The following is a 12,798-nucleotide window of genomic DNA, read 5'->3' as shown; positions in this document are numbered from 1 at the left end:
CCCCGACGGGTACCGCTGCAGGCCCCACGTCCTCAGGCCCCTCCCTCCACAGCAAGCGTCTTATGGGGCGCTCCCCTCCTGCCTGCCCGGCCAGGCGGCCAGAAGGCGTCCCTGGAAGGCCGCGGCACAACAGACGCTCCGGGGGCGGCCTGTCGCCATCCAGACATGGCCGCGGACCCGGGTGACGTCCGTGCGGCCCACGAGACCCACGACCTGCACCTGGCCACAGCCACTGTAGCCCAGCCCCGGCGCCGCCACCTGTCTGCCGCGGTGTCTCTCCACAGCTCCATCCGGAAAAAGACCCCCCCTCTGTGGTTTCGCCGCGGCCGGGGGCGGGAGTGGGATCGAGGGTTCAGGCCGCATCCCCGTGCCTGCCGGCCACCTGGGTCGGGGTCCTGAGCTCGGACGGTGGAGTCGGGGCAACGGTGTGGTTGCCGGGTCTAAGGGGCCCTGCCAACTCAATGGTGGCTCCCAGTGGCTTCGAGCCAGCTGCTGTCGGGCAGGAGGGCCGGGCCGGTCTGCGTCCGGACTGCGCCTAGCGCAGCGTGGCCGGGCGGGCGGGATTCCCAAGGGACCGCGGGCCCCGGGCCCTGAAGCCTCCGGGGCCACGTCCCTGGGAGCGGCCTGTGGGATCTGGGGAGGGGCGCCAAGCACCGAAAAGTTTGCGGTGTCTCGCCCGCCCTGGGCTGGGTGGTCGCCAACTCCTCCGCCACCCCCCGGTACCTGAGACCCCCGTTCCCATGCCTAGCCGGGCGGCGGGGCCCTGCCGGGGCGGGCGGGGCGCTCGTGTGGCTGTAAGGCCCAAGGGCCTGCTAAGCTGCGTCTCAAGAGGCAGCCCGCGAAGCCCCCAGTGTCTACGGCCAAACCACCCTAGACGGGCCCGATCTCGTCTCGATCTCGGAAGCTAAGCAGGGTCGGGCCTGGTTAGTACTTGGATGGGAGACCTCCTGGAGTGGAGAGCTCCTGGGAACACCGGGTGCTGTAGGCTTTTTGCCTCCCGCTCCGCCTTCTCCTTTTGTCGCCCGCGGCGGCGGCGGCGTCCGTCTCTGCCCCCGCCGGGTACCGCTGCAGGCCCCACCTCCGCAGGCCCCTCCGTCCACAGCAAGCGTCTGATGGGGCGCTCCCCGCCTGCCTGACCGGCCAGACGGCCAGACGGCGTCCCTGGAAGGCAGCGGCACACCAGACGCTCCGGGGGTCCCCTGACGCCAAACAGACATGGCGGCAGACCCGGGTGCCGTCCATGCGGCCCGCGAGCCCCTCGACCTGCACCTGGCGGCCCCCACTGGAGCCCAGCCCCGGCTCCGCCACCTGTCTGCCAGGGTGCCTCTCCACAGCTCCATCCGGAAAAAGCCCCCTGTCCACCGTTTCGCCGCGGCCGGAGAGGGATAGAGGGCCCAGGCCGCTTCCGCGGGCCTGCCGGCCACCTGTGGCGGGGTCCTGAGCTCGGACGGTGGTGTGGGAGCAAGGGTGGCGCTGCTGGGTCTGCGGGGCTTTGCCAACTCAATGGTGGCTCCCACTGGATTCGGGCCAGCTGCCGTCGGGCAGGAGGGCCGGCCCGGTCTGCGGCGGGGCCGCGCCTAGCGCAGCGTGGGCGGGCAGGTGGGATGCCCAAGTGACCGCGGGCCCCGGGCCCTGAAGCTTCCGGGGCCACGTCCCTGTGAGCGACCTGTGGCATCTGGGGTGGGACGCCAAGCGCCGAAATGTTTGCTGGGTCCCGTCCGCCCTAGGCTGGGTGGTCGCCAACACCTCCTCCGCCACCTGCTACCCGAGACGTCCATTCCTCTGCCTAGGCGGTTGGCGGGGCCCAGCCGAGACGGGCGTGCCCCTGGCCTGGCGGTAAGTCCCATGGTCCTGCTAAGCGACGCCTCAAGAGGCAGCCCGCGACCCACGGACACCTACTGCCAAACCAGCCTAGACGGGTCCTATCTCGTCTGAGTCTACGAAGCTAAGCAGGCTCGGGCCCGGTTAGTACTTGGATGGGAGACCTCCGTGGATTGGGGAGCTCCTGGGAATACCGCGTGCTGTGGGCTTTTTGCCTCCCGCTACGCCTTCTCCTTTTGCCGCCCGTGGCGGTGGCGGCGGCCGTCTCCGCCCCCGACGGGTACCGCTGCAGGCCCCACGTCCTCAGGCCCCTCCCTCCACAGCAAGCGTCTTATGGGGCGCTCCCCTACTGCCTGCCCGGCCAGGCGGCCAGAAGGCGTCCCTGGAAGGCAGCGGCACAACAGACGCTCCGGGGGCGGCCTGTCGCCATCCAGACATGGCCGCGGACCCGGGTGACGTCCGTGCGGCCCACGAGCCCCACGACCTGCACCTGGCCACAGCCACTGTAGCCCAGCCCCGGCGCCGCCACCTGTCTGCCGCGGTGTCTCTCCACAGCTCCATCCGGAAAAAGACCCCCCCTCTGTGGTTTCGCCGCGGCCGGGGGCGGGAGTGGGATCGAGGGTTCAGGCCGCATCCCCGTGCCTGCCGGCCACCTGGGTCGGGGTCCTGAGCTCGGACGGTGGAGTCGGGGCAACGGTGTGGTTGCCGGGTCTAAGGGGCCCTGCCAACTCAATGGTGGCTCCCAGTGGCTTCGAGCCAGCTGCTGTCGGGCAGGAGGGCCGGGCCGGTCTGCGTCCGGACTGCGCCTAGCGCAGCGCGGCCGGGCGGGCGGGATTACCAAGGGACCGCGGGCCCCGGGCCCTGAAGCCTCCGGGGCCACGTCCCTGGGAGCGGCCTGTGGGATCTGGGGAGGGGCGCCAAGCACCGAAAAGTTTGCGGTGTCTCGCCCGCCCTGGGCTGGGTGGTCGCCAACTCCTCCGCCACCCCCCGGTACCTGAGACCCACGTTCCCATGCCTAGCCGGGCGGCGGGGCCCTGCCGGGGCGGGCGGGGCGCTCGTGTGGCTGTAAGGCCCAAGGGCCTGCTAAGCTGCGTCTCAAGAGGCAGCCCGCGAAGCCCCCAGTGTCTACGGCCAAACCACCCTAGACGGGCCCGATCTCGTCTCGATCTCGGAAGCTAAGCAGGGTCGGGCCTGGTTAGTACTTGGATGGGAGACCTCCTGGACTGGAGAGCTCCTGGGAACACCGGGTGCTGTAGGCTTTTTGCCTCCCGCTCCGCCTTCTCCTTTTGTCGCCCGCGGCGGCGGCGGCGTCCGTCTCTGCCCCCGCCGGGTACCGCTGCAGGCCCCACCTCCGCAGGCCCCTCCATCCACAGCAAGCGTCTGATGGGGCGCTCCCCGCCTGCCTGACCGGCCAGACGGCCAGACGGCGTCCCTGGAAGGCAGCGGCACACCAGACGCTCCGGGGGTCCCCTGACGCCAAACAGACATGGCGGCAGACCCGGGTGCCGTCCATGCGGCCCGAGAGCCCCTCGACCTGCACCTGGCGGCCCCCACTGGAGCCCAGCCCCGGCTCCGCCACCTGTCTGCCAGGGTGCCTCTCCACAGCTCCATCCGGAAAAAGCCCCCTGTCCACCGTTTCGCCGCGGCCGGAGAGGGATAGAGGGCCCAGGCCGCATCCGCGGGCCTGCCGGCCACCTGTGGCGGGGTCCTGAGCTCGGACGGTGGTGTGGGAGCAAGGGTGGCGTTGCTGGGTCTGCGGGGCTTTGCCAACTCAATGGTGGATCCCACTGGATTCGGGCCAGCTGCCGTCGGGCAGGAGGGCCGGCCCGGTCTGCGGCCGGGCCGCGCCTAGCGCAGCGTGGGCGGGCAGGTGGGATGCCCAAGTGACCGCGGGCCCCGGGCCCTGAAGCTTCCGGGCCCACGTCCCTGTGAGCGACCTGTGGCATCTGGGGTGGGACGCCAAGCGCCGAAATGTTTGCTGGGTCCCGCCCGCCCTAGGCTGGGTGGTCGCCAACACCTCCTCCGCCACCTGCTACCCGAGACGTCCATTCCTCTGCCTAGGCGGTTGGCGGGGCCCAGCCGAGACGGGCGTGCCCCTGGCCTGGCGGTAAGTCCCATGGTCCTGCTAAGCGACGCCTCAAGAGGCAGCCCGCGACCCACAGACACCTACTGCCAAACCAGCCTAGACGGGTCCTATCTCGTCTGAGTCTACGAAGCTAAGCAGGCTCGGGCCCGGTTAGTACTTGGATGGGAGACCTCCGTGGATTGGGGAGCTCCTGGGAATACCGCGTGCTGTGGGCTTTTTGCCTCCCGCTACGCCTTCTCCTTTTGCCGCCCGTGGCGGTGGCGGCGGCCGTCTCCGCCCCCGACGGGCACCGCTGCAGGCCCCACGTCCTCAGGCCCCTCCCTCCACAGCAAGCGTCTTATGGGGCGCTCCCCTCCTGCCTGCCCGGCCAGGCGGCCGGCAGGCGTCCCTGGAAGGCAGCGGCACAACAGACGCTCCGGGGGCGGCCTGTCGCCATCCAGACATGGCCGCGGACCCGGGTGACGTCCGTGCGGCCCACGAGCCCCACGACCTGCACCTGGCCACAGCCACTGTAGCCCAGCCCCGGCGCCGCCACCTGTCTGCCGCGGTGTCTCTCCACAGCTGCATCCGGAAAAAGACCCCCCTCTGTGGTTTCGCCGCGGCCGGGGGCGGGAGTGGGATCGAGGGTCCAGGCCGCATCCCCGTGCCTGCCGGCCACCTGGGTCGGGGTCCTGAGCTCGGACGGTGGAGTCGGGGCAAGGGTGTGGTTGCCGGGTCTAAGGGGCCCTGCCAACTCAATGGTGGCTCCCAGTGGCTTCGAGCCAGCTGCTGTCGGGCAGGAGGGCCGGGCCGGTCTGCGTCCGGACTGCGCCTAGCGCAGCGTGGCCGGGCGGGCGGGATTCCCAAGGGACCGCGGGCCCCGGGCCCTGAAGCCTCCGGGGCCACGTCCCTGGGAGCGGCCTGTGGGATCTGGGGAGGGGCGCCAAGCACCGAAAAGTTTGCGGTGTCTCGCCCGCCCTGGGCTGGGTGGTCGCCAACTCCTCCGCCACCCCCCGGTACCTGAGACCCACGTTCCCCTGCCTAGCCGGGCGGCGGGGCCCTGCCGGGGCGGGCGGGGCGCTCGTGTGGCTGTAAGGCCCAAGGGCCTGCTAAGCTGCGTCTCAAGAGGCAGCCCGCGAAGCCCCCAGTGTCTACGGCCAAACCACCCTAGACGGGCCCGATCTCGTCTCGATCTCGGAAGCTAAGCAGGGTCGGGCCTGGTTAGTACTTGGATGGGAGACCTCCTGGACTGGAGAGCTCCTGGGAACACCGGGTGCTGTAGGCTTTTTGCCTCCCGCTCCGCCTTCTCCTTTTGTCGCCCGCGGCGGCGGCGGCGTCCGTCTCTGCCCCCGCCGGGTACCGCTGCAGGCCCCACCTCCGCAGGCCCCTCCGTCCACAGCAAGCGTCTGATGGGGCGCTCCCCGCCTGCCTGACCGGCCAGACGGCCAGACGGCGTCCCTGGAAGGCAGCGGCACACCAGACGCTCCGGGGGTCCCCTGACGCCAAACAGACATGGCGGCAGACCCGGGTGCCGTCCATGCGGCCCGCGAGCCCCTCGACCTGCACCTGGCGGCCCCCACTGGAGCCCAGCCCCGGCTCCGCCACCTGTCTGCCAGGGTGCCTCTCCACAGCTCCATCCGGCAAAAGCCCCCTGTCCACCGTTTCGCCGCGGCCGGAGAGGGATAGAGGGCCCAGGCCGCATCCGCGGGCCTGCCGGCCACCTGTGGCGGGGTCCTGAGCTTGGACGGTGGTGTGGGAGCAAGGTTGGCGTTGCTGGGTCTGCGGGGCTTTGCCAACTCAATGGTGGCTCCCACTGGATTCGGGCCAGCTGCCGTCGGGCAGGAGGGCCGGCCCGGTCTGCGGCCGGGCCGCGCCTAGCGCAGCGTGGGCGGGCAGGTGGGATGCCCAAGTGACCGCGGGCCCCGGGCCCTGAAGCTTCCGGGGCTACGTCCCTGTGAGCGACCTGTGGCATCTGGGGTGGGACGCCAAGCGCCGAAATGTTTGCTGGGTCCCGCCCGCCCTAGGCTGGGTGGTCGCCAACACCTCCTCCGCCACCTGCTACCCGAGACGTCCATTCCTCTGCCTAGGCGGTTGGCGGGGCCCTGCCGAGACGGGCGTGCCCCTGGCCTGGCGGTAAGTCCCATGGTCCTGCTAAGCGACGCCTCAAGAGGCAGCCCGCGACCCACGGACACCTACTGCCAAACCAGCCTAGACGGGTCCTATCTCGTCTGAGTCTACGAAGCTAAGCAGGCTCGGGCCCGGTTAGTACTTGGATGGGAGACCTCCGTGGATTGGGGAGCTCCTGGGAATACCGCGTGCTGTGGGCTTTTTGCCTCCCGCTACGCCTTCTCCTTTTGCCGCCCGTGGCGGTGGCGGCGGCCGTCTCCGCCCCCGACGGGTACCGCTGCAGGCCCCACGTCCTCAGGCCCCTCCCTCCACAGCAAGCGTCTTATGGGGCGCTCCCCTCCTGCCTGCCCGGCCAGGCGGCCAGAAGGCGTCCCTGGAAGGCAGCGGCACAACAGACGCTCCGGGGGCGGCCTGTCGCCATCCAGACATGGCCGCGGACCCGGGTGACGTCCGTGCGGCCCACGAGACCCACGACCTGCACCTGGCCACAGCCACTGTAGCCCAGCCCCGGCGCCGCCACCTGTCTGCCGCGGTGTCTCTCCACAGCTCCATCCGGAAAAAGACCCCCCCTCTGTGGTTTCGCCGCGGCCGGGGGCGGGAGTGGGATCGAGGGTTCAGGCCGCATCCCCGTGCCTGCCGGCCACCTGGGTCGGGGTCCTGAGCTCGGACGGTGGAGTCGGGGCAACGGTGTGGTTGCCGGGTCTAAGGGGCCCTGCCAACTCAATGGTGGCTCCCAGTGGCTTCGAGCCAGCTGCTGTCGGGCAGGAGGGCCGGGCCGGTCTGCGTCCGGACTGCGCCTAGCGCAGCGTGGCCGGGCGGGCGGGATTCCCAAGGGACCGCGGGCCCCGGGCCCTGAAGCCTCCGGGGCCACGTCCCTGGGAGCGGCCTGTGGGATCTGGGGAGGGGCACCAAGCACCGAAAAGTTTGCGGTGTCTCGCCCGCCCTGGGCTGGGTGGTCGCCAACTCCTCCGCCACCCCCCGGTACCTGAGACCCCCGTTCCCATGCCTAGCCGGGCGGCGGGGCCCTGCCGGGGCGGGCGGGGCGCTCGTGTGGCTGTAAGGCCCAAGGGCCTGCTAAGCTGCGTCTCAAGAGGCAGCCCGCGAAGCCCCCAGTGTCTACGGCCAAACCACCCTAGACGGGCCCGATCTCGTCTCGATCTCGGAAGCTAAGCAGGGTCGGGCCTGGTTAGTACTTGGATGGGAGACCTCCTGGAGTGGAGAGCTCCTGGGAACACCGGGTGCTGTAGGCTTTTTGCCTCCCGCTCCGCCTTCTCCTTTTGTCGCCCGCGGCGGCGGCGGCGTCCGTCTCTGCCCCCGCCGGGTACCGCTGCAGGCCCCACCTCCGCAGGCCCCTCCGTCCACAGCAAGCGTCTGATGGGGCGCTCCCCGCCTGCCTGACCGGCCAGACGGCGTCCCTGGAAGGCAGCGGCACACCAGACGCTCCAGGGGTCCCCTGACGCCAAACAGACATGGCGGCAGACCCGGGTGCCGTCCATGCGGCCCGCGAGCCCCTCGACCTGCACCTGGCGGCCCCCACTGGAGCCCAGCCCCGGCTCCGCCACCTGTCTGCCAGGGTGCCTCTCCACAGCTCCATCCGGAAAAAGCCCCCTGTCCACCGTTTCGCCGCGGCCGGAGAGGGATAGAGGGCCCAGGCCGCATCCGCGGGCCTGCCGGCCACCTGTGGCGGGGTCCTGAGCTCGGACGGTGGTGTGGGAGCAAGGGTGGCGTTGCTGGGTCTGCGGGGCTTTGCCAACTCAATGGTGGCTCCCACTGGATTCGGGCCAGCTGCCGTCGGGCAGGAGGGCCGGCCCGGTCTGCGGCGGGGCCGCGCCTAGCGCAGCGTGGGCGGGCAGGTGGGATGCCCAAGTGACCGCGGGCCCCGGGCCCTGAAGCTTCCGGGGCTACGTCCCTGTGAGCGACCTGTGGCATCTGGGGTGGGACGCCAAGCGCCGAAATGTTTGCTGGGTCCCGCCCGCCCTAGGCTGGGTGGTCGCCAACACCTCCTCCGCCACCTGCTACCCGAGACGTCCATTCCTCTGCCTAGGCGGTTGGCGGGGCCCTGCCGAGACGGGCGTGCCCCTGGCCTGGCGGTAAGTCCCATGGTCCTGCTAAGCGACGCCTCAAGAGGCAGCCCGCGACCCACGGACACCTACTGCCAAACCAGCCTAGACGGGTCCTATCTCGTCTGAGTCTACGAAGCTAAGCAGGCTCGGGCCCGGTTAGTACTTGGATGGGAGACCTCCGTGGATTGGGGAGCTCCTGGGAATACCGCGTGCTGTGGGCTTTTTGCCTCCCGCTACGCCTTCTCCTTTTGCCGCCCGTGGCGGTGGCGGCGGCCGTCTCCGCCCCCGACGGGTACCGCTGCAGGCCCCACGTCCTCAGGCCCCTCCCTCCACAGCAAGCGTCTTATGGGGCGCTCCCCTCCTGCCTGCCCGGCCAGGCGGCCAGAAGGCGTCCCTGGAAGGCCGCGGCACAACAGACGCTCCGGGGGCGGCCTGTCGCCATCCAGACATGGCCGCGGACCCGGGTGACGTCCGTGCGGCCCACGAGACCCACGACCTGCACCTGGCCACAGCCACTGTAGCCCAGCCCCGGCGCCGCCACCTGTCTGCCGCGGTGTCTCTCCACAGCTCCATCCGGAAAAAGACCCCCCCTCTGTGGTTTCGCCGCGGCCGGGGGCGGGAGTGGGATCGAGGGTTCAGGCCGCATCCCCGTGCCTGCCGGCCACCTGGGTCGGGGTCCTGAGCTCGGACGGTGGAGTCGGGGCAACGGTGTGGTTGCCGGGTCTAAGGGGCCCTGCCAACTCAATGGTGGCTCCCAGTGGCTTCGAGCCAGCTGCTGTCGGGCAGGAGGGCCGGGCCGGTCTGCGTCCGGACTGCGCCTAGCGCAGCGTGGCCGGGCGGGCGGGATTCCCAAGGGACCGCGGGCCCCGGGCCCTGAAGCCTCCGGGGCCACGTCCCTGGGAGCGGCCTGTGGGATCTGGGGAGGGGCGCCAAGCACCGAAAAGTTTGCGGTGTCTCGCCCGCCCTGGGCTGGGTGGTCGCCAACTCCTCCGCCACCCCCCGGTACCTGAGACCCCCGTTCCCATGCCTAGCCGGGCGGCGGGGCCCTGCCGGGGCGGGCGGGGCGCTCGTGTGGCTGTAAGGCCCAAGGGCCTGCTAAGCTGCGTCTCAAGAGGCAGCCCGCGAAGCCCCCAGTGTCTACGGCCAAACCACCCTAGACGGGCCCGATCTCGTCTCGATCTCGGAAGCTAAGCAGGGTCGGGCCTGGTTAGTACTTGGATGGGAGACCTCCTGGACTGGAGAGCTCCTGGGAACACCGGGTGCTGTAGGCTTTTTGCCTCCCGCTCCGCCTTCTCCTTTTGTCGCCCGCGGCGGCGGCGGCGTCCGTCTCTGCCCCCGCCGGGTACCGCTGCAGGCCCCACCTCCGCAGGCCCCTCCATCCACAGCAAGCGTCTGATGGGGCGCTCCCCGCCTGCCTGACCGGCCAGACGGCCAGACGGCGTCCCTGGAAGGCAGCGGCACACCAGACGCTCCGGGGGTCCCCTGACGCCAAACAGACATGGCGGCAGACCCGGGTGCCGTCCATGCGGCCCGAGAGCCCCTCGACCTGCACCTGGCGGCCCCCACTGGAGCCCAGCCCCGGCTCCGCCACCTGTCTGCCAGGGTGCCTCTCCACAGCTCCATCCGGAAAAAGCCCCCTGTCCACCGTTTCGCCGCGGCCGGAGAGGGATAGAGGGCCCAGGCCGCATCCGCGGGCCTGCCGGCCACCTGTGGCGGGGTCCTGAGCTCGGACGGTGGTGTGGGAGCAAGGGTGGCGTTGCTGGGTCTGCGGGGCTTTGCCAACTCAATGGTGGCTCCCACTGGATTCGGGCCAGCTGCCGTCGGGCAGGAGGGCCGGCCCGGTCTGCGGCCGGGCCGCGCCTAGCGCAGCGTGGGCGGGCAGGTGGGATGCCCAAGTGACCGCGGGCCCCGGGCCCTGAAGCTTCCGGGCCCACGTCCCTGTGAGCGACCTGTGGCATCTGGGGTGGGACGCCAAGCGCCGAAATGTTTGCTGGGTCCCGCCCGCCCTAGGCTGGGTGGTCGCCAACACCTCCTCCGCCACCTGCTACCCGAGACGTCCATTCCTCTGCCTAGGCGGTTGGCGGGGCCCAGCCGAGACGGGCGTGCCCCTGGCCTGGCGGTAAGTCCCATGGTCCTGCTAAGCGACGCCTCAAGAGGCAGCCCGCGACACACAGACACCTACTGCCAAACCAGCCTAGACGGGTCCTATCTCGTCTGAGTCTACGAAGCTAAGCAGGCTCGGGCCCGGTTAGTACTTGGATGGGAGACCTCCGTGGATTGGGGAGCTCCTGGGAATACCGCGTGCTGTGGGCTTTTTGCCTCCCGCTACGCCTTCTCCTTTTGCCGCCCGTGGCGGTGGCGGCGGCCGTCTCCGCCCCCGACGGGTACCGCTGCAGGCCCCACGTCCTCAGGCCCCTCCCTCCACAGCAAGCGTCTTATGGGGCGCTCCCCTCCTGCCTGCCCGGCCAGGCGGCCGGAAGGCGTCCCTGGAAGGCAGCGGCACAACAGACGCTCCGGGGGCGGCCTGTCGCCATCCAGACATGGCCGCGGACCCGGGTGACGTCCGTGCGGCCCACGAGCCCCACGACCTGCACCTGGCCACAGCCACTGTAGCCCAGCCCCGGCGCCGCCACCTGTCTGCCGCGGTGTCTCTCCACAGCTGCATCCGGAAAAAGGCCCCCCTCTGTGGTTTCGCCGCGGCCGGGGGCGGGAGTGGGATCGAGGGTCCAGGCCGCATCCCCGTGCCTGCCGGCCACCTGGGTCGGGGTCCTGAGCTCGGACGGTGGAGTCGGGGCAAGGGTGTGGTTGCCGGGTCTAAGGGGCCCTGCCAACTCAATGGTGGCTCCCAGTGGCTTCGAGCCAGCTGCTGTCGGGCAGGAGGGCCGGGCCGGTCTGCGTCCGGACTGCGCCTAGCGCAGCGTGGCCGGGCGGGCGGGATTCCCAAGGGACCGCGGGCCCCGGGCCCTGAAGCCTCCGGGGCCACGTCCCTGGGAGCGGCCTGTGGGATCTGGGGAGGGGCGCCAAGCACCGAAAAGTTTGCGGTGTCTCGCCCGCCCTGGGCTGGGTGGTCGCCAACTCCTCCGCCACCCCCCGGTACCTGAGACCCACGTTCCCCTGCCTAGCCGGGCGGCGGGGCCCTGCCGGGGCGGGCGGGGCGCTCGTGTGGCTGTAAGGCCCAAGGGCCTGCTAAGCTGCGTCTCAAGAGGCAGCCCGCGAAGCCCCCAGTGTCTACGGCCAAACCACCCTAGACGGGCCCGATCTCGTCTCGATCTCGGAAGCTAAGCAGGGTCGGGCCTGGTTAGTACTTGGATGGGAGACCTCCTGGACTGGAGAGCTCCTGGGAACACCGGGTGCTGTAGGCTTTTTGCCTCCCGCTCCGCCTTCTCCTTTTGTCGCCCGCGGCGGCGGCGGCGTCCGTCTCTGCCCCCGCCGGGTACCGCTGCAGGCCCCACCTCCGCAGGCCCCTCCGTCCACAGCAAGCGTCTGATGGGGCGCTCCCCGCCTGCCTGACCGGCCAGACGGCCAGACGGCGTCCCTGGAAGGCAGCGGCACACCAGACGCTCCGGGGGTCCCCTGACGCCAAACAGACATGGCGGCAGACCCGGGTGCCGTCCATGCGGCCCGCGAGCCCCTCGACCTGCACCTGGCGGCCCCCACTGGAGCCCAGCCCCGGCTCCGCCACCTGTCTGCCAGGGTGCCTCTCCACAGCTCCATCCGGCAAAAGCCCCCTGTCCACCGTTTCGCCGCGGCCGGAGAGGGATAGAGGGCCCAGGCCGCATCCGCGGGCCTGCCGGCCACCTGTGGCGGGGTCCTGAGCTCGGACGGTGGTGTGGGAGCAAGGTTGGCGTTGCTGGGTCTGCGGGGCTTTGCCAACTCAATGGTGGCTCCCACTGGATTCGGGCCAGCTGCCGTCGGGCAGGAGGGCCGGCCCGGTCTGCGGCCGGGCCGCGCCTAGCGCAGCGTGGGCGGGCAGGTGGGATGCCCAAGTGACCGCGGGCCCCGGGCCCTGAAGCTTCCGGGGCTACGTCCCTGTGAGCGACCTGTGGCATCTGGGGTGGGACGCCAAGCGCCGAAATGTTTGCTGGGTCCCGCCCGCCCTAGGCTGGGTGGTCGCCAACACCTCCTCCGCCACCTGCTACCCGAGACGTCCATTCCTCTGCCTAGGCGGTTGGCGGGGCCCTGCCGAGACGGGCGTGCCCCTGGCCTGGCGGTAAGTCCCATGGTCCTGCTAAGCGACGCCTCAAGAGGCAGCCCGCGACCCACGGACACCTAATGCCAAACCAGCCTAGACGGGTCCTATCTCGTCTGAGTCTACGAAGCTAAGCAGGCTCGGGCCCGGTTAGTACTTGGATGGGAGACCTCCGTGGATTGGGGAGCTCCTGGGAATACCGCGTGCTGTGGGCTTTTTGCCTCCCGCTACGCCTTCTCCTTTTGCCGCCCGTGGCGGTGGCGGCGGCCGTCTCCGCCCCCGACGGGTACCGCTGCAGGCCCCACGTCCTCAGGCCCCTCCCTCCACAGCAAGCGTCTTATGGGGCGCTCCCCTCCTGCCTGCCCGGCCAGGCGGCCAGAAGGCGTCCCTGGAAGGCAGCGGCACAACAGACGCTCCGGGGGCGGCCTGTCGCCATCCAGACATGGCCGCGGACCCGGGTGACGTCCGTGCGGCCCACGAGCCCCACGACCTGCACCTGGCCACAGCCACTGTAGCCCAGCCACGGCGCCGCC

The 12,798-nt window shown here is 70.9% G+C and overlaps 6 pseudogenes; all 6 read left to right on the top strand.

Moving 5' to 3' along the window:
* Positions 1–852: 852 nt before the first annotated feature.
* LOC149747150 (5S ribosomal RNA) lies at positions 853–988 on the top strand (annotated as a pseudogene).
* Positions 989–2,944: 1,956 nt separating this feature from the next.
* Positions 2,945–3,080, top strand: LOC149747149 (5S ribosomal RNA; annotated as a pseudogene).
* A 1,955-nt stretch (positions 3,081–5,035) lies between these two features.
* LOC149747148 (5S ribosomal RNA) lies at positions 5,036–5,171 on the top strand (annotated as a pseudogene).
* A 1,956-nt stretch (positions 5,172–7,127) lies between these two features.
* Positions 7,128–7,263, top strand: LOC149747147 (5S ribosomal RNA; annotated as a pseudogene).
* Positions 7,264–9,211: 1,948 nt separating this feature from the next.
* Positions 9,212–9,347, top strand: LOC149747146 (5S ribosomal RNA; annotated as a pseudogene).
* A 1,955-nt stretch (positions 9,348–11,302) lies between these two features.
* LOC149747145 (5S ribosomal RNA) lies at positions 11,303–11,438 on the top strand (annotated as a pseudogene).
* The last annotated feature ends 1,360 nt before the right edge of the window (positions 11,439–12,798 follow it).

Source organism: Delphinapterus leucas, chromosome 16 (genome assembly GCF_059928025.1).
Source record: "Delphinapterus leucas isolate spDelLeu-1000000601 "Yukka" chromosome 16, BTC_Dleu_Yukka2, whole genome shotgun sequence".
Classification (NCBI taxonomy): domain Eukaryota; kingdom Metazoa; phylum Chordata; class Mammalia; order Artiodactyla; family Monodontidae; genus Delphinapterus; species Delphinapterus leucas.
The sequence above is the reverse complement of the archived record's forward strand: the minus strand, read 5'-3'. Positions and strand labels throughout refer to the sequence as shown.